The sequence below is a fragment of the Stomoxys calcitrans genome, chromosome 1 (genome assembly GCF_963082655.1).
Source record: "Stomoxys calcitrans chromosome 1, idStoCalc2.1, whole genome shotgun sequence".
Taxonomy (NCBI): domain Eukaryota; kingdom Metazoa; phylum Arthropoda; class Insecta; order Diptera; family Muscidae; genus Stomoxys; species Stomoxys calcitrans.
Genome location: NC_081552.1, coordinates 193,519,695 through 193,547,255, shown reverse-complemented (window position 1 = coordinate 193,547,255; position 27,561 = coordinate 193,519,695).

The following is a 27,561-nucleotide window of genomic DNA, read 5'->3' as shown; positions in this document are numbered from 1 at the left end:
GTCTAAATCGGTCTGGAACATGATATAGCTCCCATATAAACCGATCCCCCAATTTCACTTCTTGAGCCCCTGGAAGCCTCAATTTTCATCCGATTCGGCTGAATTTTTGCAAGTAGTGTTCCGTTAGGATTTCCAACAACTGTGCCAAGTACGGTCCAAATCGGTCGAGAACCTAATATAGCTCCCATATAAACCGATCTCTCAATTTCACTTCTTGAGCTCCTGGAAGCCTCAATTTTCATCCGATTTGGCTGAAATTTTGCACATGGTGTTCTGTCATGACATCCAATAACTGTGCCAGGTACGGTCTAAATCGGTCGAGAACATCATATAGCTCCCATATAAACCGATCTCTCGATGTCAACTCTTGAGCCCGTGGAAAACGCAATTTTCAACAAATTTGGCAGAATTTTTCAACATAGTTTTCCGTTATGATTTCCAATGAGTATGCCAAGTACGGTCCAAATTGGTCGAGAACATGATATAACTCCAATATAAACCGATCTCCCGATTTGATTTCTTGAGTGTTCCGTTAGGATTTCCAACAACTGCGCTAAGTACGGCCCAAATTGGTCGAGAACCTGATTTAGCTCCCATATAAACCGATCTTCCAATTTCACTTCTTGAGCCCCTGGTAGCCTCAATTTTCATCCGATTTGGCTGAAATTTTGCACATAGTCTTCTATCATGACATCCAAAAACTGTGCCAGGTACGGTCTAAATCGGTCGAGAACATCATATAGCTCCCATATAAATCGATCTCTAGATTTCAACTCTTCAGCCCGTGGAAAACGCTATTTTTGTCCAATTTGGCTGAAAATTTGCACATAGTGTTCTATTATGACTATCAACAACTGTGCTAAGTACGATCCAAATTGGTCGAGAACATGATATAGCTCCCATATAAACCGATCTCTCGATTTCAACTCTTGAGCCCGTGGAAGCCTAAATTTTCATCAGATTTAGCTAAATTTTTGCAAGTAGTGTTCCGTCCGGATTTCCAACAACTGTGGCAAGTACGGTCCAAATCGGTCGAGAACATGTTATAGCTCCCATATAAACCGATCCCCCAATTTCACTTCTTGAGCCCCTGAAAGCCTCAATTTTCATCCGATTTTGCTGAAATTTTGCACATAGTCTTCTGTCATGACATCCAAAAACTGTGCCAGGTACGGTCTAAATCGGTCGAGAACATGATATAGCTCCCATATATACCGATTTCCCGATTTGACTTCTTGAGACCCTGGAAAACGCAATTTTTTGTCAGATTTTGCTGAAATTTTGCACATAGTGCGCTGTTATTACTTTCAACAACTGTGCCAAGTACGGTCCATTTCAAATCAGTCTATAACCAGATATGGCTCCCATCTTTTAGCAGAATCCATGGTGTTGAGTTCCAAAGACTCGGCTCGGCCGAACTTAGCACACTTTTACTTGTTTTTATTACTAAATATTCACCCTAAAATTTTCAGATCTTGCCTTATCAGTTCGAATAAAAAAATTAATCTCTTTAATCCCTATGGTTGCCAACTTCCAAAGGCAGCTTTCAACAAGGAAAACCACAAATCTTCTTTTAGACGCCATGGCACTCAAGCCATTCGCTTCTTCGTTTTTTTTTTTTTTTTTTTTTTTTGGCTTAATTCTCACCATTGAATGCAATGCTTTGTGGCAACTTTAATCTTTCTTCCGTCCTTCCTTGCCTTCCATTTGCACCCAGCTGCAATCACACAGTTGGGTGTGCGTGGTAACAATTTAATTACTTATCCTCTACTCAATTATAGGACCATTACTCCAATTGCCTCGTGATTGTGGTGGATGATGGTTCAGGATGTGGTGTAGAATTGATCGTGGCATCCAGAAAATGCATTTTTATAATGTGGATATTTCATTCGAATTTTCCATGTTCACTGCTTTGCCAATATTTTAAAGAACTTAGTTTGCAATTCATCAGAGTAGAGAGAGAGAGAAGAGTTGGTGGATTACGCTAATTTGATTCATTGCAAAGGAAAGTTCGTTTTGAAAATGAATTAAAATCAAACGCAATAACAAATGCAGCCATAGAGATTTTGTAAGAGCTATGATTGTAAACACAAATACGGAAACGGAAGCTTATGAATTAAAAAAAAACAGCATAGCCACAACTTCCATTGAAATGAACGCAGCTCTTATGGATTTAGTAAAACCTTTCACTAGTGTTTAAGGGGAAGTTGGATGCCAAGTAATAATTGTGGGGTACTTCGCAAGTATTTGTCTTTGTCAGATATCGAAAACGTTATTTTGAGGAAGCATGGTGTATCAAAGTGGCCCACCTTCCTCTTCCTCGTGAACAGACTGTTTCAGTCTTCTCTGGGTTAACATTGAGACCCTTCTGCATAGTGGATTCGGATTCCTTCCTCCCAGCGGTTTCATAGAACATATGCGTAGCAGACGAGTTATATACCTTCTCAGTCAGCATCCGTAATAGGTTATTTATGGTGGTCACCCAAAAGAGTGGCGATAAAATCCCACTCTGTGGCGTGTCTTGTGCTACTTTCTCCCTTATATTTATGTCATTGGACCCATAATTTATCCCTCTGTTCCATAGCCATATTATCCAGTCTCTAAGGACCCGTTGTCTCTGTGCTCACTTCCATGTCGTTTAAGTTTGGACATGGTTTTTGAGACACACATTTTCATCTTAGCGATGTCATCAACGCTATCGACCTGTTCGTAGAAAAGCTTCCAGGGGCATGTTTTGCCGCTTCGATAATTGTGTGTAGCACACATCCCAATATCCTTCCGCTTTTTTACGACGTGCTCTTTTTTAAAATCTGCGAACCTCTTGCCCAATATTGAGAGTCTCCCCGGTCATGTAGGGTTGTTCTTTGGCTGATTTCCTTTCACGAAGAGGACAACTGTCTTCGAAAGATTCCACTATTGCAGTCGTAATCCGGTTGACATTGTCGTCTATGCTTGGACAATCTTAATTATCTCGCTCAAGCCTTCTTCTGAGTAGTCTTCCGAATTTTGTCCAGTTGGCTATCAACTTATTATGGAAGGACTATGGGCCCTTATAAGGCTGACGTTGAAGAATTTGGTCCTTATGCTCTTAGGGGCTAGCTTGGTCTACCAAACCGTTTGTTTTTATAACAAACTAGCCGAACCGGGCCCGCTCCGCTGCGCCTTATCTAAATCTCGAATATCTTTTTAGGTTGGCGACACTTTCCCCTGAATGCGGATATCGAATTCGTGCCATTGTAGCCTATGACGCTGAACGCGTTCGAATCCTGACGAGAACATCGGAAAAATCAGTTATTTATCCCCTCTTAATGTTGGCGACATTTACGAGGTACAATGTATGGCCATTTAAAAAATTTTCCCCAAAGAGGTGTCGCACTGCGGGACGCCGTTCGGACTCGGCATTAAAAAAACGTCACTTTCATTTGAGCCCATATTGCCATGGCCGGTAAATATGAACCATTTGGAGGGTGTTTTGGAACTGGGGCGGCTACCGGCACTTTGCACAGAAAATAGATATCAAATTCGTTCTTTATTCCCAACGGAAAAGAAATTCAGTTTAGGGAGTGCTTAAGGGCGTACCCCAAAATACTTGGCTCCAGAATTGGATATCAAATTAGTTTTCTACTCTCAAATACCTTTTATTTGAGTCCCATATTGTCGTAATGGTTCAAATAACCCATTTGACGTATCAATAGGAGGAAAAGCGACACCTATACTTGAACGCAAATTTTAAGGTCATATTCGTAATCTACTCCCTAGTACCTTTCATTTAAGTCCCATATAGCCATGGTCGGCTGTTATGCCCATTTGGGAGTATTTGGGGGTGGGCGACCTCCCATTACTTGGACCTAATATTTGATGCCATATTTGTAATCTACTACCTAATACTTTTCATTGAGTCCCATATCGACATTAACTTTGAATATATCTGTTTGGAGGAGTTTTGTGTTTGGGGGGGGGGGGGTCCCCGCATGGTACTTGGACCCTAATTTTAATACCATATTCGTTTTCTGGTCTCCAATACCTTTCATTTGATATCCTTATTGTGCCCTTCGGACCACTTTCGGTTATGGGTGGCGTTTTTGGGGTAAGCGGGAGATCCGCCTCCACCCGATATCTAAAAATTATATAGCCTATGTTTCCTTCTAGACAAACATACACAATCTATGAACACTTTAAGAAAATCCATTCAGCCAAGTATCATATGGTCATAGTGGTACTAATAGGGTTTTTAGGGGTGGCGTGACCCCCCTATGGTTCGGTTAGGTAAGAGTGCCAGTCCTTTACAGACTAACGTAGACAATTTTAAGTCCATTGTGATACCACAGTAGCGACAGACCAAGGCTTCTGGCGGGAATCGAACCCACGACCCCTGCACTGGTAATCCAAGGACGCTACCAACTCGGCTACCGGGGCGCCCTAATATAATTCGATCTGATTTTGTATTCGAAATCTACTCCCGAATACATTTTATTTGAGCCCCATATTGAAATGAACGCCCAATATGTCTGTTTGGGGGAGTTTTGGGTTTGGGGGGGCCCTATAGGCACTAAGAATCAAATTCTAATACCATATTCGTATTATACTCTCCAAAACCTTTCATTTGATACCTATATTGCCCCGATCGGTCCACTTTTGGTTTTGGGTTGTGTTTTTGCCCCCCTTCCGATACCGTCCCCCTTCCGATACCGAAAAATTATATAGCCTATGTTTCATTCTAGACCAACCCACACAATATGCGAAAATTTCGAGAAAATCGGTTCTGCCATTTTTTAGACCAATACGGAACAAACAAACCGAGTCCCATATATCCGTGATTGGCTAACGTGCCCATTTTGGGGGTTTTTGTGGGGGTGGGGTGACCCCCTATACTTCGACATGAATTTGTTTGACAAATTCGTTGTCTACTCCCGCATGCTTTTCATTTGATACCTATATTGTCCCGATCGGTCCAATTTTGATTTTGGGGTAATGGTGGAGGGTCCGTCCCCTTCCGTTATCAATAAATTATAAAGCCTATTCCTATTTCCTGACCATATTCGTAATCTACTCCCGAATACCTTTAATTTGAGTCCCATATTGTCATGATCGTCAAATAGACCTATTTTAAGAGGTTTTGTGGCTGGGGCAGCCCCCCGGTACTCGGACCCAACATTTATTATGAAATTCGTATTCTACTCTTGAATACCTTTCATTTGAATCCCATATTGTCCCGATCGGTCAACTTTTATTTTTGGGTAGTACTTTTGTGGTAAGGAGGAGGGTGGAGGTGGAAGCCCCCTCCCGATATCTGAATCCCATACAAGTGCCTTTATCTGAATCCCATATGAGCTTTGTTGGTCTACGAATTTAATTTTGGATGTAAGGTGTACTCCATTCTTAAAATACTTTATTTTGGTCCAATATTATCAGGATGTCTGATTTAGGTGTATTTTCGGGTTTAGATGGTCTCCCAGACACTTGGCCCTGAAAAAATATCAGCATCGTGGTTTTCTCTTACTTTATTTCAATCCCATATAGTCATTGGTCTTGAGGGGAGTTTACAGGTTGAGGCGTCCCCCAAACACATGGCCCCAAAATTGGTTATCTAATTCGTTTTCGAATCTCAAAAACCTTTCGTTTGAGCAACATATTGGCTTAGTCGAAAAATTTTCACCCTTTGGGGGCTGTTTTGGCTAAAGGGACGATGCCTTAAATACATGGTCCTACATTTGGATTTAAAATTCGTATTCTACTCCCAAATACCTTTATTTGACCCCCATATGGCGATGGTCAGTAAAAAATTGCTGATTGTGGGGTTTTTTGGGAAAGGGGTAGACCCCCAGAAATTGGTCCCCAAAGTAGGTATCAATTCTTGCTCTATCCACCAGTTCCCTTCATTTAAGCCCCAGATTGACACGGTTGATAAATATGGCCGATTTAAGTGTGTTTTGGGGAGTGGGGTGGTCTCCCAAACACTAAGCCCTGAATATGTATCAGCAACGTTCTCTCTACTCATATATTTGAACTCCATATTGCCATTGGCCTCAAAATTGGATATCAAATTCGTTTTCTAATCTCAAATACCATTCACTTAAACCCCGTATTGAAAAAAGCAAGCAAATATGTCCGGTTTTGGGGTATTGGCCCTAAAAACTATGAATATTTAGTTCCGCTCTCTTTAAGACCCAAATTGTCTTGGTGAGCAAATACGTCCTTTTCGGGGTTGTTATGGTGGTGGGACGTCCCCTAGACAGTTGGCCCCGAATGTTGATATCAGATACGTGGTCCACTCCCAAATACCTTTAATTTGAGCCCCATATTTCCATAGTCGGCAAACATGACCGGCTTGGGAGGTGTTTTGGGGGATGGGGCGGCCACTCAGTGAGTTGGCCTTCAAAATATATATCGGATTCGTGTTCCACTCTAAAAACCCTCGTTTTTGAGCCTCATATTGCAAAATTCAGCAAATACTTACTATTTGGGTGGTGTTGTGTGGGTGGGATGGCTCCAAAGACAGTTTTCCTAAATATTGATATCATATTCGTGCTTTACTCCCAAAGACCTTTCATTTGAGCCTCATATGGCTATGGTCGTCAATTTGTCCCCCCAAACACGTGGTCCCATATTTGGATATCAGATTCTAATTCTACACTCAAATACCTTTTATTTAAGCCCGATATTCCCATGGTCAGTAAATAAGTCCTGTTTGGGGGTGTTTTGGGGAAGAGGTGGACCTCCAGAAACGTGGCCCCACTTTTGGATTTCAGATTCGTATTCTACTCGCAAAAAGCTTTCATTTGAGTCCCATATTGCCATGGTCGGTAAATATGTCCGATTTAAGGATGTTGTGGGGGTTGGGGTGGTCCCCCTAGGACTTGGTCCGACATATGGATATCAGATAAATTTTCTTATTCTAAATACCTTTCATTTGAGTCCTATATAGTCGTGATTGGTGTAAATATATGTTTGGTAGATTTTAGGGTGGGGCGGCCCCCCTAGGTACCCCATCCGAAATTTGGACACCAAATTTTTATTTTTAGGGTACTGTATGGGAGCACACAAAATTTCGCTAAAATCGCACCACCCATCTTTGAGATCTGGCGTTTCTGAAAATTAGGGTAAGGGGGAGGGTCCGCTCCCCCTTCAGATATCAACAAATTTCTTGTAGTATCGTATTATCACCACGGGATCATTAGGCACCATCAGTGAAGATTTCAAGAAAATTAGTTCAGCCGTTTCTGAGTCTATAAGGAACACACAAACAAACACAATTTTTCTATATAAAATTCCGTATAAAGGTGTAGCTTACCAGTTTCAAGGCATGGTTTATCGTTAACCAATCGCCATAATTTTTCATATTTTGTTTATTAGGGTCAAAATGAAAAATTGGAGGAAAAAAATATATAGCATGGAGCATACAGTACATACGCATATCACTGATACAATTTACACTCCCTTGTTTTCAATTGTTAATTTTTTATTCAATTAATTTCATAGTTAAAGTTTATATCTACCAAGAATTCGCCTACTATTTGGGTGACAATGCGACAACGCCATTTTTGGCCGGCCAGGATGATGAGATAGATAAAAGAAATAACAATTTCATGATGTCACCGGCAGATAAGTGCTCAGTTTTTTAAATGGATATCGACAATGGCATGTTGTATTCCACCTCCGAGGTGGTTGTGTTAACGACAATTCGCTATTTTTTCCCAACTTAATACGTTAAAAGCTTTCTGCTGTTTTATTCCATGGAAGGCCAACAGTAAAGGTGGCGACATCTTAACAAGCATGGAGCCAAGCTTTGGTAGCCCCATACGATGCATTTGCAGTGACACCTTATTAACGTAAACACCTCTGCAAAAATGATTGCCATTGAAGGACATTGCAGTTGGCAATGTTTCTCTTTGTTTTCTGTTTTATTTTGCTTTTCTTAATACACAGCAAAGATTAGAGATTTAGAAGCTGGTGTGTAAAACCATCGATGTATTGAATGAAGCGTGTACTAGAGTGCGCATTTGGACGTACTGTATGGCTCAGTGTTACCGTTGTAAAGCGCCATTAACAAAATTGAATTTTCAGAATCTAACAAAAGGAATTTTTATAAAATTAGGTAAAATAGTTCCGAACAACACTTAAAAATCGATTAGTCTTAAATCCAAAAATTTTTCTCATTCCTCATTTACTCACGACTCGTTCTACCAAACGAACATACATCGTGTAAATCGTTGCCTACCTACGATTTGTTCTGCCGAACAGATGCTCATATAGTACCGTACGAACGTACCTTGTATATCACGTATCCCAACAACAACTCTATTAATGAGATGTGATCGATGAATGTGATAGTCATAGTTGAGTGTTGATACGATATTGGGTGTTTATTTTATTGCTTGTATTTTTATAATGTTTGAAATAATTCCCATTCAATTCATGATCGTTTGTAGTCTTAAGGTTGGGAGTGAACTCTCTAGTTCATCAGTGTGAACACAATAGTTCTAGAGAAAGACTGGCCAAAGTGGATAAGTGGTAGTGTCTGTAATAGAAATAATTTGTCTTAACATAATTCCAATTAGCTTGGATCCGCACCTAGTTTGCTTAAGCGACTCTTTCGCATCAGCGCCTAGCTTGCATCCGCGATTCGTTCACATCTGCGCCTAGCTTGCATCCGCGATTCGTTCACATCCGCGCCTAGCTCGCATCCGTGATTCTATCGTTTGTAGTCTTAAGGTTGGGTCTTTGCTGCCATCAGTGTGAGCTCACTAGTTCTAGAGAAAGACTGGCCAAAGTGGATAAGTGGTAGTGTCTGCAATCGAAACAATTTGTCTTAACATAGGTCCAATTAGCTTGAATCCGCACCTAGTTTCGCATCAGCGCTTTGCTCACATCCGCAATTCGTTTGCATCCGCGCCTAGCTTGCATCCGCGATTCGTTCACATCCGCGACTCATTCGCATCCGCGCCTAGCTCGCTTCCGCGCCTAGCTCGCATCCGCGCCTAGCTCGCATCCGCGCCTAGCTCGCATCCGCGCCTAGCTCGCATCCGCGCCTAGCTCGCATCCGCGCCTAGCTCGCATCCGCGCCTAGCTCGCATCCGCGCCTAGCTCGCATCCGCGCCTAGCTCGCATCCGCGCCTAGCTCGCATCCGCGCCTAGCTCGCATCCGCGCCTAGCTCGCATCCGCGCCTAGCTCGCATCCGCGCCTAGCTCGCATCCGCGCCTAGCTCGCATCCGCGCCTAGCTCGCATCCGCGCCTAGCTCGCATCCGCGCCTAGCTCGCATCCGCGCCTAGCTCGCATCCGCGCCTAGCTCGCATCCGCGCCTAGCTCGCATCCGCGCCTAGCTCGCATCCGCGCCTAGCTCGCATCCGCGCCTAGCTCGCATCCGCGCCTAGCTCGCATCCGCGCCTAGCTCGCATCCGCGCCTAGCTCGCACCCGCGCCTAGCTCGCATCCGCGCCTAGCTCGCATCCGCGCCTAGCTCGCATCCGCGCCTAGCTCGCATCCGCGCCTAGCTCGCATCCGCGCCTAGCTCGCATCCGCGCCTAGCTCGCATCCGCGCCTAGCTCGCATCCGCGCCTAGCTCGCATCCGCGCCTAGCTCGCATCCGCGCCTAGCTCGCATCCGCGCCTAGCTCGCATCCGCGCCTAGCTCGCATCCGCGCCTAGCTCGCATCCGCGCCTAGCTCGCATCCGCGCCTAGCTCGCATCCGCGACTCATTCGCATCCGTGCCTAGCTCGCATCCGCGCCTAGTTCGTATCAGCGCCCAGCTCGCATTCGCGATTCGTACATATCCGCTATTCCTTCGCATCCGTGCTTACCACCAATCCACGACTCATTCGCATCCGCGCCTAGCTCGCATCCTTAGATTGCATAGCCGGCCGTAGATATCGTGTTGTTCCAATACACACCCCCCTGCTAAAAATCTTCTCATCCCGTACACGTTGTGGCACTGACACTTGAAGTCCCAATTATAAAGTAGTGTCTTTATAGGTATAGAACGCACTTGCTTTTCCCTACCACTGAACCAGAAAACGCCCACACCGCATCCGCCAGCTCCAGCTAAAGCGAAGACGACAATCCTGAGGTCAGCCAGACCAACGCTCAGCTTACACAAGGATTGTCCGTCAACAAGACGCCCGCTATGTATCCAAACCATCATTCATTGCAAATTTTGCCCATGAACATTCCACTAAGGAACAGGGGCAAACTTCTCACATATCAATGAGTGAAGTCCGATTCAAGTTTTAAGCTCAATGATAAGGGGCCTCCTTTTTATAGCCGAGCCCGAACGGCGTGCCGTAGTGCGACACCCCTTTGGAGAAAAGTTTTACATGGCATAGTACCTCACAAATGTTGCCATTTGGAGGGGAAAACCACCGCTGAAAATATTTTTCTGATGGTCTCGCCAGGATTCTAACCCAGGCGTTCAGGGTCATAGGCGGACATGTTAACCTTTGCGCTACGGTGGCCTCAGCCACCATTCATTACCCGCACCGACAACGCACGCCTTCCACCCACGTCCCCGAAGTTCCTTGTCGAATATAAATCGAACGCAGTCGGCAACCGCACCAACAAGCAGGATTTGAAATTGCGAGGGCCTCACCGTCGGAACTGCATCAGCCTAGCCCGCATTAACATCCATAAACTTAACGATTTTCCATGAGGAGCTTCTAAAAACAAGCAAAAAAAAGCTCGCAAGCAACGTAAACCTGAAATGTCACCTTATTGTTAACCCTCGATTAACTTGTGTTATTAATTAAGCTTTGTGGGTCCTTGTCCTTGTCTTGACCCTGGAGACGACTGAACTTACTTCAGACTTCGACAAACTCAAGTTACAAAACTTCAGTGGGACAGAACACGCATACCTCAAAGGCAGGTCAGCGGAGACGTCCCTTTTAGAAGAGGTCGAGATAGTAGGGGTACACCATGGCGGTCTTCTTGCATATTGAGGGGACCTTCAATAACGTGGCGATCTATAGGATCTATAATCGTTGCCCTCACGGGGATTCACCCCATTATCTCCCATTGGATTAATAATATGCTTTATGGCAGCTTTATGCTTTATAAAAGCGAACCGGGAAGATAGTGAGGTCAGAAGGCGGGCGACAAGACGATGAGGTGCCGATTTTGAGGAACCTCGTGATAAATGAAATCCTGTTGGATCTCGGCGGAGATGGCACGAAGCTAATCGATTATGCAGACGACGTTGTGTTGTTGGTCCGGAGCAGGTTTCTGTCGATTACCAGCGAGATCATGGAAGGCTTACTGAGAAGATTGTCGCCATGGGCTATTAGAAATGGGTTGAGGACCAATCTAAGCAAGACTGAGCCGGTGTTCTTTACTCACAGATACAAGATACCGGATTTTCAGACACTCGTCCCACAGTGGGATAGAACCGAAAAAAACTAGTAAAATATATACCGCGTGAGAACGGATAGATATATTTTGTCTGAAATTTGGAATGGTTAAAGCTGAGATGCTAGCGAAAAGGCGCCCGAACATCATGTGGTCAACTCTGTATTTCAAAAATTTGTTTGGACTGCCAAATCTTCATTTATGGTCCGATTTTTTTCGCTGGATAGTGCTCTAAAATCCCTCTAAAAAAGTCTGCGTGAGGAGCAAAAACGAAGATTTGGCAGCCCCAACAAATTTTCAAAATATAGAGAGTTGGCCAAATATAGGGGACTGGCAACAAAAGGCGCCCGGACAAGCTAGGGCCTTGAAATATTCCACACGATCTCAATAGCATCTCAGCTCTGACCATTTTGATTTTCAGAGATATATCCCCATCCGTTCTCACACGGCATATGTTTTACTCGTTTATTGCGGTTCTAACCCACTGTGAAACGAGTGTGAAATTCTAACCCACTGTGCCTCCCTAGACGGTATCACCCTTCAGCTATTGAAGGAGGCGAATAACTTTGGCATAGTCCTCGATTCGAAGCAATCCTGGAAGAGGAATACGGCGGAAAAGAGCCGTAAGGCACTGTTAGCTTTTTAGTCCTGCATGAGAATGTTCGGTAGGAAGTGGGGGGGAAACCCCCACCTCCATTATAAGATCAGTACTGACATATGGGGTACTGCTATGGTGGAGGCCCATAGATAAGAGGACTCGTACGAGGGTGTTCGAGAAGGTCTTGGGATTGGCCTGCATTGAAGTCACTAGGCCATTGAGATCCGCACCTCAAGCAGGTCTGGAGGCGATGCTGTCTATGCAGCCCATTGAAGGCTATATTGGGAAGTGCGCCGCCAACATTTACGGCAACATTTGTGAGGTACTATGCCATGTAAAACTTCTCTCCAAAGAGGTGTCGCACTGCGGTACGCCGTTCGGACTCGGCTTTATAAAGGAGGCCCCTTATCATTGCCTATCCTATGTGAGAAGTTTGCCCCTGTTCCTTAGTGGAATGTTCATGGGCAAAATTTGCATTTTTTTTACTTATCCGCCAGGAGGCGTTCGTCCTCGTCGGACCCGGTCATACGAACATGCCATTTTTCGAGCTACTGAACATGGTAGAAGAGATGGCCAGAGCGGCGTCGCACAATGGGATACAACCAAAAAAAAACTAGTGAAAAATATACCGAGCGAGATCATATGCAAAATTTCAACGCCCCTTGGTTGTCCTACATATAAGTGGACATATGGCCCGATAGTAAAGATGACAGAAAGCCCATAAAAAATTAACGTTGCCCGTAAAATTTCAGTCAAATCGGAGAAAAATTGCAGCTTGTAAGGACTCTAGAAGTCAAATCGGGAGATCGGTTTATATGGATGCTATATCAGGTTATAGACCGATCCTGACCGTATTTGACACAGTTGTTAGAAGCCCTAACAGAACACTACATGCACAATTTTTAGTCAAATCGGATACAAATTGCTCCTTCCAGGGGCTCGACAAGTCAAATCGGAGGATCGGTTTATATGGGAGCTATATCAGGTTATAGACCGATTTAAACCGTACTTGGCTCAGATGTGGGAATTCATAACGGAACACTTCCCGAAAAATGTCTGCCAAATCGGACAAAAATTGCGATATTTGGCTCTTCATATTGCCCAAAAAATTATTGGACGTTATGACCGTATCGTAGGTCACAAGTTTCAAAAATTTGTTGGGCGTTATGTCCCCTGGGCGTAATGTCCCATAGGTGTTTCGTCCCCTAAGCGTTATGTCCCCTGGGCGTTATGTCCCCTGGGCGTTAAGTCCCCTATGTGTTATGTCCCCTGGGCGTTTTGACCGGTCACCGTCACACCTTGTTATGCCCTCCACCATAGAATACCTCGAAACATGCGTCGGAGACCCCATAAAGTATATCTTGATCGCCATGACATTATAAGTAGATCTAGCCATATATGTCCGCCTGTCTGTCGAAAGCACGCCAACTTTCGAAGGAGTAAAGCTAGTCGCTGGAAATTTCATATAATTACTCTTTATTAGTGTAGGTCGGTTGAAATTGAAAATAGGCCAAAACCGTATCTGTTTTGATATAGCTGCCATATAAACCGATCTTGGGTCTTGAATTCTTGAGCCTCTAGAGGGCGTAATTCTCGTGCGATTTAACTGAAATTTTGCTCAAGGTGTTATGTTATCACTTCTAACAACTGTGTTAAGTTCGATTCAAATCGGTTTATAATCTGGTATAGCTGTCATATAAATCGATCTGGGATCTTGACTTCTTGAGCCTCTAGAGGGCGCAATTCTCATCCAATTTGACTGAAATTTTGCACGATGAATTTTGTTATGACTTCCAACAACTGTGCTAAGTATGGTTCAAATCGGTCCATGTTTTGATATAACTGCCTTATAAACCTACCTTGAATTTTGACTTTTTGAGCCTCTAGAGGGCGCAATTCTCGTCCGATTTGACTGAAATTATGCGTGAGGTGTTATGATATCCAAAAACTGTGCTAAGTATGACGCAAATCGGTTCATAACCTGATATAGCTGCCATATAAACCAATCTTGGGTCTTGCCTTCTTCAATCTCTAGAGGGCGCAATTCTCGTGCGATTTAACTGAAATTTTGCTCAAGGTGTTATGCTATCACTTCTAACAACTGTGTTAAGTTCGATTCAAATCTGGGATCTTGACTTCTAGAGCCTCTAGAGGGCGCAATTCTCATCCGATTTGGCTGAAATTTTGCATGAAGTGTTTTGTTATGACTTCCAACAACTGCGCTAAGTATGGCGCAAATCGGTACATACCCTAATATAGCTGCCATATAAATCGATCTGGGATCTTGACTTCTTGAGGCTCTAGAGGGCGCAATTCTCATCCGATTTGAAAGAAATTTTGTACAACGGCTTTTCTCATGACCTTCAACATACCTTTCTAATATGGTCTGAATCGATGAATAGCTTAATACAGCTCCCATATAAACCGATCTGCCGCTTTTGCTTCTTGAGCCGCTTCAAAGCGCAATTCTTATCCGAATGAACTGAAATATTACACAACGACTTCTACAATGTTCAGCATTCATTTATGGTCCGAATCGGACTATAACTTGATATAGCTCCAATAGCATAACAATTCTTATTCAATATTCTTTGTTTGCTTAAGAAGTGATACCACGCATAGAACTCGACAAATGCGATCCATGGTGGAGGATTATCACGCTCTTACTTGTTCTCTTCTCTTTCTTTCTGGGGTATCAAAATGGGCCTATGGCGGGCAACCCATTCAACCTAACCTGAAAGAGAATCTGTAAATGTTTGTTCCATCTTTGAAAAAAAAAAGTTGTAAAAGATCTCCTTGACATACACCATTTAAAATAACTTTCAGCGTTTTCCTTCAAAAAAAAAAAAAAAAAACTGTTTCACTACGGTGGCAACACCTATTGTGGCACCATCACCTTAACACCTTTTTTCCACTATATTTTCTTGGATGATGGGCTGCACAAGTGACGCCCAATAGCTACAACCCCATAGCCGTTGTTGTCATTTGAACGCACGCCTTTTCTAGGCTTCATAGGTTACAGGAGGCCAGATAGCAGACTTGCTAGCTAGCTGCCAGCCCAGCTGACTGTGTGGCTTTGCACGCAGGCGCACAATCTGGCGTCGTTGTTCACCACTCTGAAATATGAGTAAATGCAGCCTTGTGCAACAGGCGCCCGGCTGACTTTCATCAGACACGCGACTTGTAAACCTACGAACGTGGCTTGGAAGAGAATTCTGTTTTCTGCTATTCTGCCAAGTTTCTGCCGCTCGTACTTATGATAGTTGACAGTTTTGTTTTTCGCGAATTTTATGTTTTTTTTTTTATTCGCCTTTGTATTTTGTGTTGCAATAGCTTGGGAAATTGTGGCTGCAACTCAAAAAACAAAAAAATAAAACTACGATTTATGTTTTCTACGTGGGCTTAGGTTAAAAACATTCCTTGATTTACAATTAATAATGAAAAGTTGCTTTATTGCGACATCATGAGTTAATTATATAGGAACATAGCAAAAAAGACTATTGGACTTGAAAAAAGTATATAAAACCTGGTTTCTGACATGAATTATTTGAGTAAGAACACACCAAATAGTAAACAAGTAGCCGAGCAATAATAGAATTTACTTGGAGTTTGGAGATTTTAATTAAGTCTCTACCAAATTGAAGGCAGTGCACCTTTTTATATCTACCACCATAGGATGGGGGTAAACTAATCTAGTCTTTGCTTTTGCAACACCTCGAAATATTGATCTGCGACCGCATAAAGTAAAGTTTGGTCTATAATTTCATCATGAGCCGTCTCACAAGCAAACAACGCTTGAAAATTATTGAATTTTATTGAAAAAATGCGTGCTCTGTTAAGAAAGTTCTTAGCGCGCTTCTTCCCTTGAGCGACGAAACTCATTTAGGTAAATAAGCAGAATTGTCGATTTTGGAGTGAAGATCAGCCAGAAGCATTGCAAGAGCTACCAATGCATCCAGAAAAAGTCTCCTTTTGGTTTATGGTTATGGTTTATGGGCTGGTGGCATCATTGGGCCGTACTTCTTCAAATCTGAAGCGCATCGTAACGTAACCTTTTTTTGGACAAAATGCAAGAGCTTGACTTGCATGATATGTGGTTTCAACAAGACAGTGCCTCATGCCACACAGCACGCGTAACAATGGAATTATTGAGAGGCGAGTTTGGCGAACATTTTATTTCTCGTTCCGGACAGGGCAAATGGGCGCCTAGATCGTGCGACTTAACGCCTTTGGACTATTTTATGTGGGGCGATGTTAAAGCTCATGTCTATACAGACAAGCTCGATTCAACTGACACGTTGAAAGACAACTTTAAAGCATTTGTTCGTGAGATACCGGCCGAAATTTTGAAAAGAGTATGCCGAAATTGGCCTAAACGGATGGATCATTTGAGGCGCAGTCACGGTCTACATTATTGCATGAAATAAACTTCAAACATTAAATTATATGGACAGTGATATCGATTCAAATAAAGATTTCATGGATTTTTATGAATTTTATGTGTCTTTTTTTGAAAAACCCTATAGCTCTTAAAACATCACCCTTTCCATGCCATAATACCTCACATTTGTCGCTAGCATTAGCGACCGGGCCAAAACTTTTACGATGTTCTAGCCAGAATTCGAGCGCTGGCATTCAGCTTCACAGGCAAACATTCGAACCTCTGCGCTACCGTGGCCTCATGTTCAATTTTTCCAATATTATTTGCCGTTTGGCCCACTGTGCGTCGCTCTCCTGATCAGAATATAAGAAAATACCATGATATGAACAGACAGACGGACGGACATGGCAAATCTCAGCAGATTGGGTTCAGCACACTTCCCCATAATTCTACCCATTAGACCATTTATGCTTGACCCTCGATTCCCTTGTCCGATTTTTATGAAATTTCCTTTTTTTATCAATAAGAAAAATTTTTATGTAACAAGTTAAAGCATGCTAAGTTCGGCCAGGTCGAATCTTGGGAAGTCCTAACAGAACACCATGTGCCAAATTTCAGCCAAATCGAACTAAAATTGCAGCTTGTAAAGGCTCAAGAAGTCAAATCGGGAGAGCGGTTTATATGGGAGCTATATCAGGTTATATACCGATTTGGACCCTACTTAACCCAGTTGTTGGAAGTCTTAAAAGAATACCACGTGCCAAATTTCAGCCAAATCGAACTAAAATTGCAGCTTGTAAAGGCTTAAGAAATCGAATCGGGAGAGCGGTTTATATGGGAGCTATATCAGGTTATATACCGATTTGGACCCTACTCAACACAATTGTTGGAAGTCATAACAGAAAACCAAGTGCAAAATTTCAGCCAAATCGAACATAAATTGCGGCTTGTAAGGGCTCAAGAAGTCAAATCGGGAGATCGGTTATATGGGAGCTATATCAGGTTATATACCGATTTGGACGCTACTTAACCCTACTTAACACATATTGAAAGTCATAACGGAATACCAAGTACGAAATTTCAGCTAAATCCGACATAAATTACGGCTTGTATGTCAAATCGGGAGATCGGGCATAAATTGCAATTTGCAACTCAAATAGGGAGATGGTATAGACTCAAAAACGGCTGAACCGATTTTCATGAAATTTTCATAGATAGTAGAGTTTGACCTCCGGTGAAAATAGGATTCTACATTTTTTGATATTCGAAGGGGGAGCGGACCCTACCCCATGCCCCAATTTTCAAAAACGCCAGAACTCGGAGATGCGTGCACCAATTTAAGCGAAATTTTGTATGCCAGTTTATGGTACCCCAAAAACACGTAATTGGTATAAAAATTTTGGGTCAAAAAAGCTGGGGGGACGCCCCATCCCAAAACCCACTCGAACGGACATGTTTATTGATTGGGACAATATGGGTATTAAATGAAAGATATTTAAGAGTAGAGTGCAAACTTGGTATACAAATTTCGCTCAAAGTGTTTGGGGGGTTCCCCCACCACCAAAGATTCCCCCAACAGGACTCTTTCATCGCTTTACTCAATATGGGTATCAAATGAAAGTTATTTAAAAGTAGAGTACAAATCTGACATAGAAATTTATTCCTGGGTGTCTGAGAGAACTGCCCACACCCCAAATGGCCATTTTACAGTCCGTAAAGGACCATAACACCTCACGCATTCCGTGATCGCCCGGATCTCTGCCTGCAGGACCGTATTATGATCAGGCCGTCTAAAACAGATGTCAGTCCCTGGGGCCCCCAGGCCCAATCTGTCCCCTTTTTTTGATCCATCCGTGTAACATGATCTCCCAGATGGCAATATTAGAGTTCCGTCAGTCCAAGATTGTGCCGCTGGCAGCAGTGCCTCGCACTCAGGTTTCCTTCCAGGTTTCCTATCCGCGCCTCGATTATACCGCGATGGTATGAGCTACTCCCATACTTAATCCATTCTCCCATCGACTTAAGTCTCATAGCCGCAATTTTTACCTAAATGTGAGGCAATCTGTATGTCAATGGATAGTGCCCTAGTGGGCGTGGTAATTATCGCTCCGCCTATGCTAAGTCAACATATTCTCTGAACCTGTTGTATGGTCCTTGCAAATTTGCAAATTTTGGCCATGAACATTCCACCTAGGAACAGGGGCAAACTTCTCACCTATCAATGAGTGCAGTCCGATTTAAGTTCAAGCTCAATGATAAGCCGAGTCCGAACGGCGTGCCAAATGTTGCCAGCATTAGGAGGGGAAAACCACCGGTGAAAATTTTTTCTGTGCTACGGTGGCCTCTATGGTCCTTACGTTGCAGTTTTTCTCCATCGCAGTCCACTGAGGCGTATGTAAGAATTGTTCTAATCCCGCTCCTGTAGAGCCAGTGGACTATCCTCGGATTTAGGCCCTATATCCGGCATATTTCAGTCTTCTCTGGGTTAACATTGAGACCTCTGAGTCTAGCCCAGTCATATGCCATATGCAAGACCCTTTCGGCTCTTCTGCATAGCTGGTTTAGATCCTTACCCCTAAGAAGTATTGTAACATCGTCTACATAGCAGATGGTTTCAAATCCCTCCTCAGTCAGCATCCGTAATAGGTTATTTATGGTGGTCACCCAAAGTAGTGGCGATGAAATGCCCCTTGTGTCGTGCCTTGTGCCACGTTCTCCCTTATATTTATACCATGGGACCCGCAATTTATGCACCTGATCCTTAGCATATGGTTTATTCAGTCTCTAAGGATTGGGTCCACCCGGTACTGGTCTAAGGATTGGATCAATGTGTCGGTCCGCACAGTGGTAAACGCCCCCTCGATGACAATAGATGAGGCGCCAGATAATCGGGCTCCTTTTGTAGTAACGCCGGAAATATTCCATCAGGTCCGGCTGACTTAAATTGTTTGAAGCTCCTCAAGGATTCTTTCACCATAAATTCTGTATGAGATTGTGGACTTCATGAGTCGGAAGAGTATATTGGTCGCAGCGATCCAGGAGACAAAGCTGACCAACACCTGCAGCTTGCACAGTTGTCACGGTTGCAATGTGCTACATAAGGATCGCTAAAGGAATGGAGGTGGGGGATTGGCCTTTGTGATACACCATTACGTGAATATAGACTAATTTCGTCTGCGCCTGGCGCTGGTCACCCTTATATGGTGTGTAGGGGGATAGCAGTCAGGTCCGGTACTGCCGAGATAGAGCTATACAATGTGCACATACCGCCGGTTGGTAACTGTGTCCCGATTAATTGCCAAGCTTACTATCTAGCCATAATGGTCTGGTTCTAGGGGACTTTAATATGCATCATGTTTCATGGCATTTTCCCCTAAGTAACGACCAGCGTGGCATAGCTATGTCAGAGCAGATTGAAGGCTCCACGTTTTGCACGGTGAATGAGGATGGCCCCACTAGGATTACAAGGAGATGTAGCAGCTCGCCAGATATTCCCATTGAATCTCCTGAGTGACGTGTTGTGGCAAACCGTCATCTCCTTGGGATCAGACCACCTCCCATAAATCTCATCATCGACCGACCACCACCCGACTTCATAACCTCTCAGCGCCAGACGTTTATCAATCAGAAGAAGGCCGATTGGGCTGGCCAAACGCCGCTTCAGTAAACTGACACCCCCCTCGGATGTGCTAGTTGCCGAGAAGAATTCCCGAGACATAATAAACGCAGCAGCTGCTCGCTTTATGCCAGCCGGTCGAATACCCAAGTGCGGCCGAATTTCACAGCGCAGGCAGTGGTACTCGCAGATGAGCGTGATGGGTAGTCAACAAACATAGGTGAAATTTGTGGCTGGAACACTTGAAGCAATGTAACTTAGGCAACGGTTTAGGCAAGCTGTAATCTACTGTTAAGTCACTGCCGAACTCCGTTAGACGGGATGACGGGACCTCAGTCACTTTTGGCGACGTAACCGTGAATGATCTGAAGAGATGCGCCAGGTTGTTCAACCGTCAATTTATTGTGCATCCCGAGAGTGACAGAGCAAGGAGGAGAGCCATTCACCATTTCCGTGGTTTCCGAGCCTATGGACAGCCATCACAATTTACCGTTGGGCGAAGTTACGAATGTCATCCGTGGCTCAAAATCATCCAAGGCGTTGGGCCCCGACGGAATCTCTACATTGATGTTGAAGAATCTGGATTTACCTGGAGTTGAGTGCCTTACTACTGTCCTCAATCTGTCGTTGAACACTTTTATAGTTCCCGATGTCTGGAATATGGGCAGAGTGTTCCCGCTGCTTAAGCCTGGAAAGGACCCGAGTTTGGGAGAGTCGTACAGACCGATCTCGCATCTCTCACCAGTAGCAAAAACGCTTGAGGATTTACTCGTCGCGAGTCTCGTAGGAGAATTTCCATTCGCCGAGCATCTACATGGATTTCGAAGACTGCATGGCACATGAACTGATTTGCATGCCATCACCGCACACATTTTCCGTGGCTACAATTAGCTTAGGCCATGTGGCACTGGACCTATCAAAGCCATTCGACATAGTCAGTCATGCCAAACTATTTGAGGACATCGCCAACACATCCCTCCAGCCAGACCTTAAACGCTGGCTCGCAAATTATCTGTGTGGTCGCCAGTCATTTGTGAAATTTAGGGATAAGAAGTCGAAGAACCGTAGAGTGAAACAGGGGGTTCCCCCAGGCGGGCTGATATCTGCGGCACTGTTTACTTCTTCCACCCCCTCCAGACGGCATAGAGATCCTATCAAATGTGGACGATTGTACGATCATGGCATCAGGCCCCCACCCATTGTTGACATCTGCGATTGGTTGAACGCCTACCTCAACGAAGTTGAGTCATATTTCGCTGCTAGAAATCTGAAGATATCTGCCACCAAATCTTCAGCCACATTGTTCACTACAAATACGCATGAGGTGAATACTGAGCTGACTGTGATGGTTGATGGAGCAATGATTCCGATCAACAAGTCTCCCAAAATACTTGGCGTCACATTTGACAGCTCTTACGCATTCTCCCCATATGCCACAGCAATTTGCGATTAAGTCAAAGTTTGTTTCTACTACCGGCTGTCTCCCCAGTTCTCATGTGGACCACCTCCATCAGGAGACAAAGATCCTACCAGTGCGAAGACATGCTGTCTAGGCAATACCTTTTGGGCTGTTATCGCAGATACCATCCAAATCATCATCTTGTGGATAGATATCCACACGGCCAGGAAGATCTACATGAACTAGAGCGTGAGGTTCAGCGCCACAAGAGAGAACCTCTAGATCAAGCGGGTCTAGAAGTTACAGGGCCACCCACGCTGTCCGCAGAATTTTAATTCATTATGACTATGGATTTTTGCAGCATTAGCAAAAATCCATGATCAACGAAATTGTCGCAAATGGATTTTGTATATACAAAATCCATTTACCCCAACCAGCCACAGAGAAACAGAGATCAATGCAAATATCATTTGACCACCCATAGCGAGCCATAATGAAAACATATACTATGAAGAATTCATCAGCTAATTGTAAACATTTATTTATTAAGCTAGCGTTAAGGAAAATTTGAAATAAAGATTCAGTTAGACTTGAAACTTACACAAGAGAAGTTTGTATCTAAAACTGGCGCAGTCGGTAGGATCCTACAAGGTATCCACGACTCAACACCATCCAGGAAAAGGATGAAAACATAAATCCTCGAAAAGGATTTACTTTCGGAATCCAGGAAAAGGTTTTGTCCGGGCAACAGGAAAAACCATACGACGGATAAAGGAAGAAAGAGGGAGAAACATACCAGCTCTAATTTATGGTAACTAATAAGAAAATAATATTGAATATTAAGAAATTGTGAAAAAAAAAATTGTGAAAAATTTACGCTAAAAAAAAAAATTGTTTCTGATAACTCTAATTTATGGTAACTAATAAGAAAATAATAGTGAATATTAAGAAATTGTGAAAAAAAAATTGTGAAAATTTTACGCTAAAAAAAAATTGTTTCTGATAAAAAAAAATCAGCAAAGAAAAAAGTTTTAATTTAGACAAAAAAAATTTAAATAATAGTAGAATGGCACTTAACGCAGTCACGGTTGACCCTATAAAGTATTTATCAAAATTACCGGTTTATAACGGTAGTTTTAGCGAACTCTACACCTTTATTGACTTAGTTGACAGAATTACGCAAATTTTAGAAACCTATGATGACTTGTCGAAGGGAATATTTTTAGACATAATTAAGTCAAAACTAAGTGGACCGGCTAAGGACATTTCCGAAATAAACAATCACCTTACAAGATGGACAGAGCTAAAAGAAACCCTTATTAACAACTTTGGCGATAGATTAACAGATGAACAGTTATATGATAAATTAAGATCAGTTAAATTTAAAACTAATGCAAAGAATTTTTATGACGAGATAATAACTTATCTCAGAAGACTTAACATGAAAACTCGATCATTACATCAAAACGAAGCGGGCTACAATGCTCTCATTGCAGCTAATAAAAGGGTAGCATTGGACGTATTTAAAAACAAATTAATTGAACCAATGCGTTCCATTATAATTTGTAGAAATCCAAATAATATCGAGAATGCGATGAAAATACTTTACGATACGAATTATGCTTTCTATAATCCTAATCCAATTCCAAATAAAAACGAAACAAATTCTACTCATGACAATAGAAATAAAAGCGTGAATCAAAATACGAACTTTAATAAAAATCAAAACTATAAATATCAAAATCAAAGACACAGACAAAATCAACATCAGAATCAAAATTATACCAGATATCAGGATCAATATCAAAATTATATTCCGAGACAGAATGATAGTAATAATCGAAACAACCCGTTTCAAAATAACACCGTTAGCAGTGATTCAACTAATCAGCCAATAAATGATAGTGATAGACCAACACCAATGGATATTGGAAATTTTTGTCAGACAGCTCCAATGAACTCACCTACATAGTAATTAACAAGTGCAAATTTTTGATTGATACAGGAGCCACAAACTCCTTAGTGAATCCAAATGTTTTTCATCAAAGTAAAATAGTACAATTAAAAGGACCAAAGGAAATGTTAGCTTTAAAAAATTCACATATAGTTACACATAAAGCCGTGGTGAAGGCTTTCAGGGAATTTAATTTGCCAAATCAAATGTTTGAATTTTATGTTTACAATTTTAATAATAATTTTGAAGGATTAATAGGCAACGACATTTTATTGAAAAATAAAGCGATTATAAATTACGAAGGGATGTATTTACTTCTAAATGGTTCAAAACTGCCATTACTTTCTGAGAAAATAACGACGAAAGTAAAGATAACTATTCCACCGGGAGAGCAAGATTGTAAAATATGTCTTCCTTTAGAAAATGGAGACGTATTAATTAATAATATTATGCAGGGTAATGGAATAATTCTCAATGAAGGTCTTTATAAATGTGAAAATGGAGAAGTGTGTGTAAAGATTAATAATAAATCAAATAAACCTATTGTTTTAGATACAGGAGTGATTTTGACGTATGAAGAAATTTCGGAAATTCATAATATTAATGATATTAGTGGAAAAATCAATAGCGAAATTATAGATGTTGATTCAGTTCTAAAGAAAATTAGAACCGAACACCTTAATTCTAAGGAGAGATTAGAATTGGAGAAACTAATTAGGGATTTTAAGGTTTTACTTTCTGATAATGGAAAATTGACTTTTACCCACGAAATTAAGCATACTATAGATACCACTGATGAAATACCAATAAGAAGTAAAATTTATCGGTACCCTTATATATACAAAGATGAAATCCAAAAACAGATTTTGGAAATGTTAAGTAATGGAATTATTGCACCGAGCAGTAGTCCATACAACAGTCCTGTTTGGGTTGTACCAAAGAAATCAGATGCATCGGGCATGAAGAAATTTAGATTAGTCATTGACTATCGAAAATTAAATGATAAAACCATTGAGGATAATTATCCGATTCCAAATATAACAGATATATTAGACAAGTTAGGAAAATCAAATTATTTTTCTATTCTTGACCTCAAAAGCGGTTTTCACCAAATCGAAGTCCATGAAAAGGACAGACAAAAAACTGCATTTTCAGTAGATAACGGCCATTATGAATTTAATAGAATGCCATTCGGGTTGAAAAATGCACCGAGCACTTTTCAACGATTGGTAGATAATATTTTAAGGGAAAATGTTTCGAAAAGGGAGTGTATGGTTTATATGGATGATATTATTGTATTTTCCAATGGACTAGAAGAACATGTAAAAAATTTGAAATCAGTGCTTAACAAATTAAGAAATGCAAGGCTCAAAATTCAATTAGATAAATGTGAATTTTTCAGGAAAGAAGTCGAATTTTTGGGTCATACAGTAAATGAAGAAGGCGTGTCCCCGAACCAAGCTAAAATTGAAGTTATAAGAAAATTACAAATTCCTAGAACTGAAAAGGAAATAAAAAGATTCTTGGGAATGACGGGCTATTATAGAAGATTCATAAAAAATTATGCACACATTACTAAACCCATGACTAAATACTTGAAAAAGGACTCGATTTTAGATATAAAAGATATAAATTACATCGATGCATTTAACATTTTGAAGGAAAAGTTGGTTCATGCTCCAATATTAGTTTATCCCGACTTCAGTTTACCTTTTGAAATTACTACGGATGCGAGCAATGTTGCTATTGGAGGAGTTCTATCGCAGAACGATAAACCGATTGCATACGTATCTCGAACTTTGAATGAACACGAAATAAACTATTCCACCATTGAGAAAGAATGTCTTGGAATTGTATGGTGTTTAAAACAATTTAGGCCATATGTCTATGGCAGGAAAATTAAACTTTTTACTGACCACAAACCACTAATATGGTTAAATAACTTAAAAGAGCCAAATTCGAAATTAATGCGGTGGAGACTTCAAATAGGAGAGTATGATTATGAAATAAACTATAAAGAAGGACACCTAAATAAGGTGGCAGACTGTCTTAGTAGAATTGAAATTAATAATACCATATCATCAAATCAAAATTTTAACAATAATGAAAATCTAAATTCAATTAAGGAATTGCAAAAACCAATAAATATTTATGACAATCAAGTTATATTTCAAAAAATAATATCAGGCGCTGTATCAATTAGAAACTCAGTCATACATAACCCCAAAAGAAAAGTAATAAAGGCAAAGGAATTTGACGATGATTTCCTGAAAACAATTATAGAAAATCATTTTGATCACGAAAAAACAAACGCACTATTTGTAGATGATGACATATTTAATAAATTAAAATCAATCTTATTTAAAGATTATAGTAATCTAAAAATTGTCAGATGTCTCAAGAAATTAATTGATATCCTCGACGAGGAGTATTTAGAAGAGATAATCTCTAATGAACATTTGAAAAATAACCATAGAGGATGCAATGAAAACTACAAAGAAATTAAAGATAAATATTATTACCCATATTTGTATAAGAAAGTATCGGAATTTATAAACAATTGTGAAGTTTGTATGCTGTCAAAATACGAAAGGAATCCAGATCTAGTTCCTTATAAAATATCTGAAACCCCTAGAAGACCACATGAAATTATCCATATGGATGTATTTTATTCCATAAATAAAAGTATATTTGTTACCATGATAGACAAATTTAGTAAAGTAGCACTTATAACTCGTGTTACCAATAGATCAGACCCCGAATTTAGGAAATGCATCTTAAGATATTTAAGCTCTTATGGAAATATTGAAAAAATTGTAACAGATAACGAACTCGGAATGAAATCACATGGAATGATGGAGTTCTTAAAAGAAAAGAATATTGAAATTAACTTTACATCAAGTTTAAATCATAATAGCAATAGCGATATTGAAAGGCTACATAATACTATCAATGAACATTTAAGAATTCTCAAGCAAAGCAAAATTGACATTTCTATAGAAGAACAGATGATTCAAATAAATGGTTTCTACAACCATACTATACATAGTACAACAAATATAAAACCAATTGATTTTATTCAAGGGAAGATTAATGAATCTCAATACCCGGATATATATGATAGGATGCTAAAGAAAAAGGAACAAGTAATTAATAAACTGAATGAATCAAGGATAGGAGAAAAAATTCTAGAAGACGGCATCAATTATATCAAAGAGACTAGAGGAGGCAAAAATTATCAGAAATTCAGGAAAATAGAAGGAAGGAAAATTGACGACTCTCATTTAAAAGACCAAAATTCAAAACAAATTTATTATAAAACACATGTTAAAAAGAAAAAGAAATTCCAAAACGCACAGAACGTAAGATTCCCAGTGCAACAAACCACTAGAAGGGGTAATGCTGTTAAACGAAATAATTAGTAGCAACAATACAGGAGCATAAAATCGAATTTTAAAGATTACTGCATTAATTTTATACATATATATATATATATATATCTAAATAACAAATAATTATCATAATTGTCTAAATTGGTCTTCCTTGATCTTATATTCTATTAGATCACAATGACAACTTTGTTGGTACTAATAATTTTGATATATGGAATTCATGCGGAGAATATCGAAATAATCGATTTGGACAACAACAATGGTTATTTACCAATCAAAGTGGATGAAGTGCGGCTTATTGAGTATAATATGAAAGTATTACACATAATTAATATAACAGAACTAGAAGTTGCTAGAAACCAAATAGAAGTTAATATTAAGATGTTAAATGAAACGCTACCAAGTGACACAAAAAATGACTATATACATAGGACGTTGCTTAGGAATTTTAGGGAACTGGATACAAAACTTAAAGCTTTAACACCAAAAATAAGAAATAAAAGAGGATTAATTGACTTATTAGGGAAAACATTAAAAGTTATTGCAGGAACCATGGACAGTGAGGATGAAAAAGCAATCTATAATGCATTACATAATTTAGATACAGAAAATACCGAACTTATTAATGAAAATAACAAACAAATTAAAATAAACAAGGAATTACAGGAACAGATAGAAATTCTAAACAAAAATATTTTGAATATTGAAAGATATATTTCCAGCCAAATAAAAAGTCTTGTATTAAATACTCAGATTAGGGAACATTATTACTATTTGAAAGTATGTTTTCAAATACACAATGACATTAATTCTTTACTTCATTTTATCGACACAATAGAGGACGTTATTTTGACCAGCCGATTAGGTATCCTCACAAGAAATATTT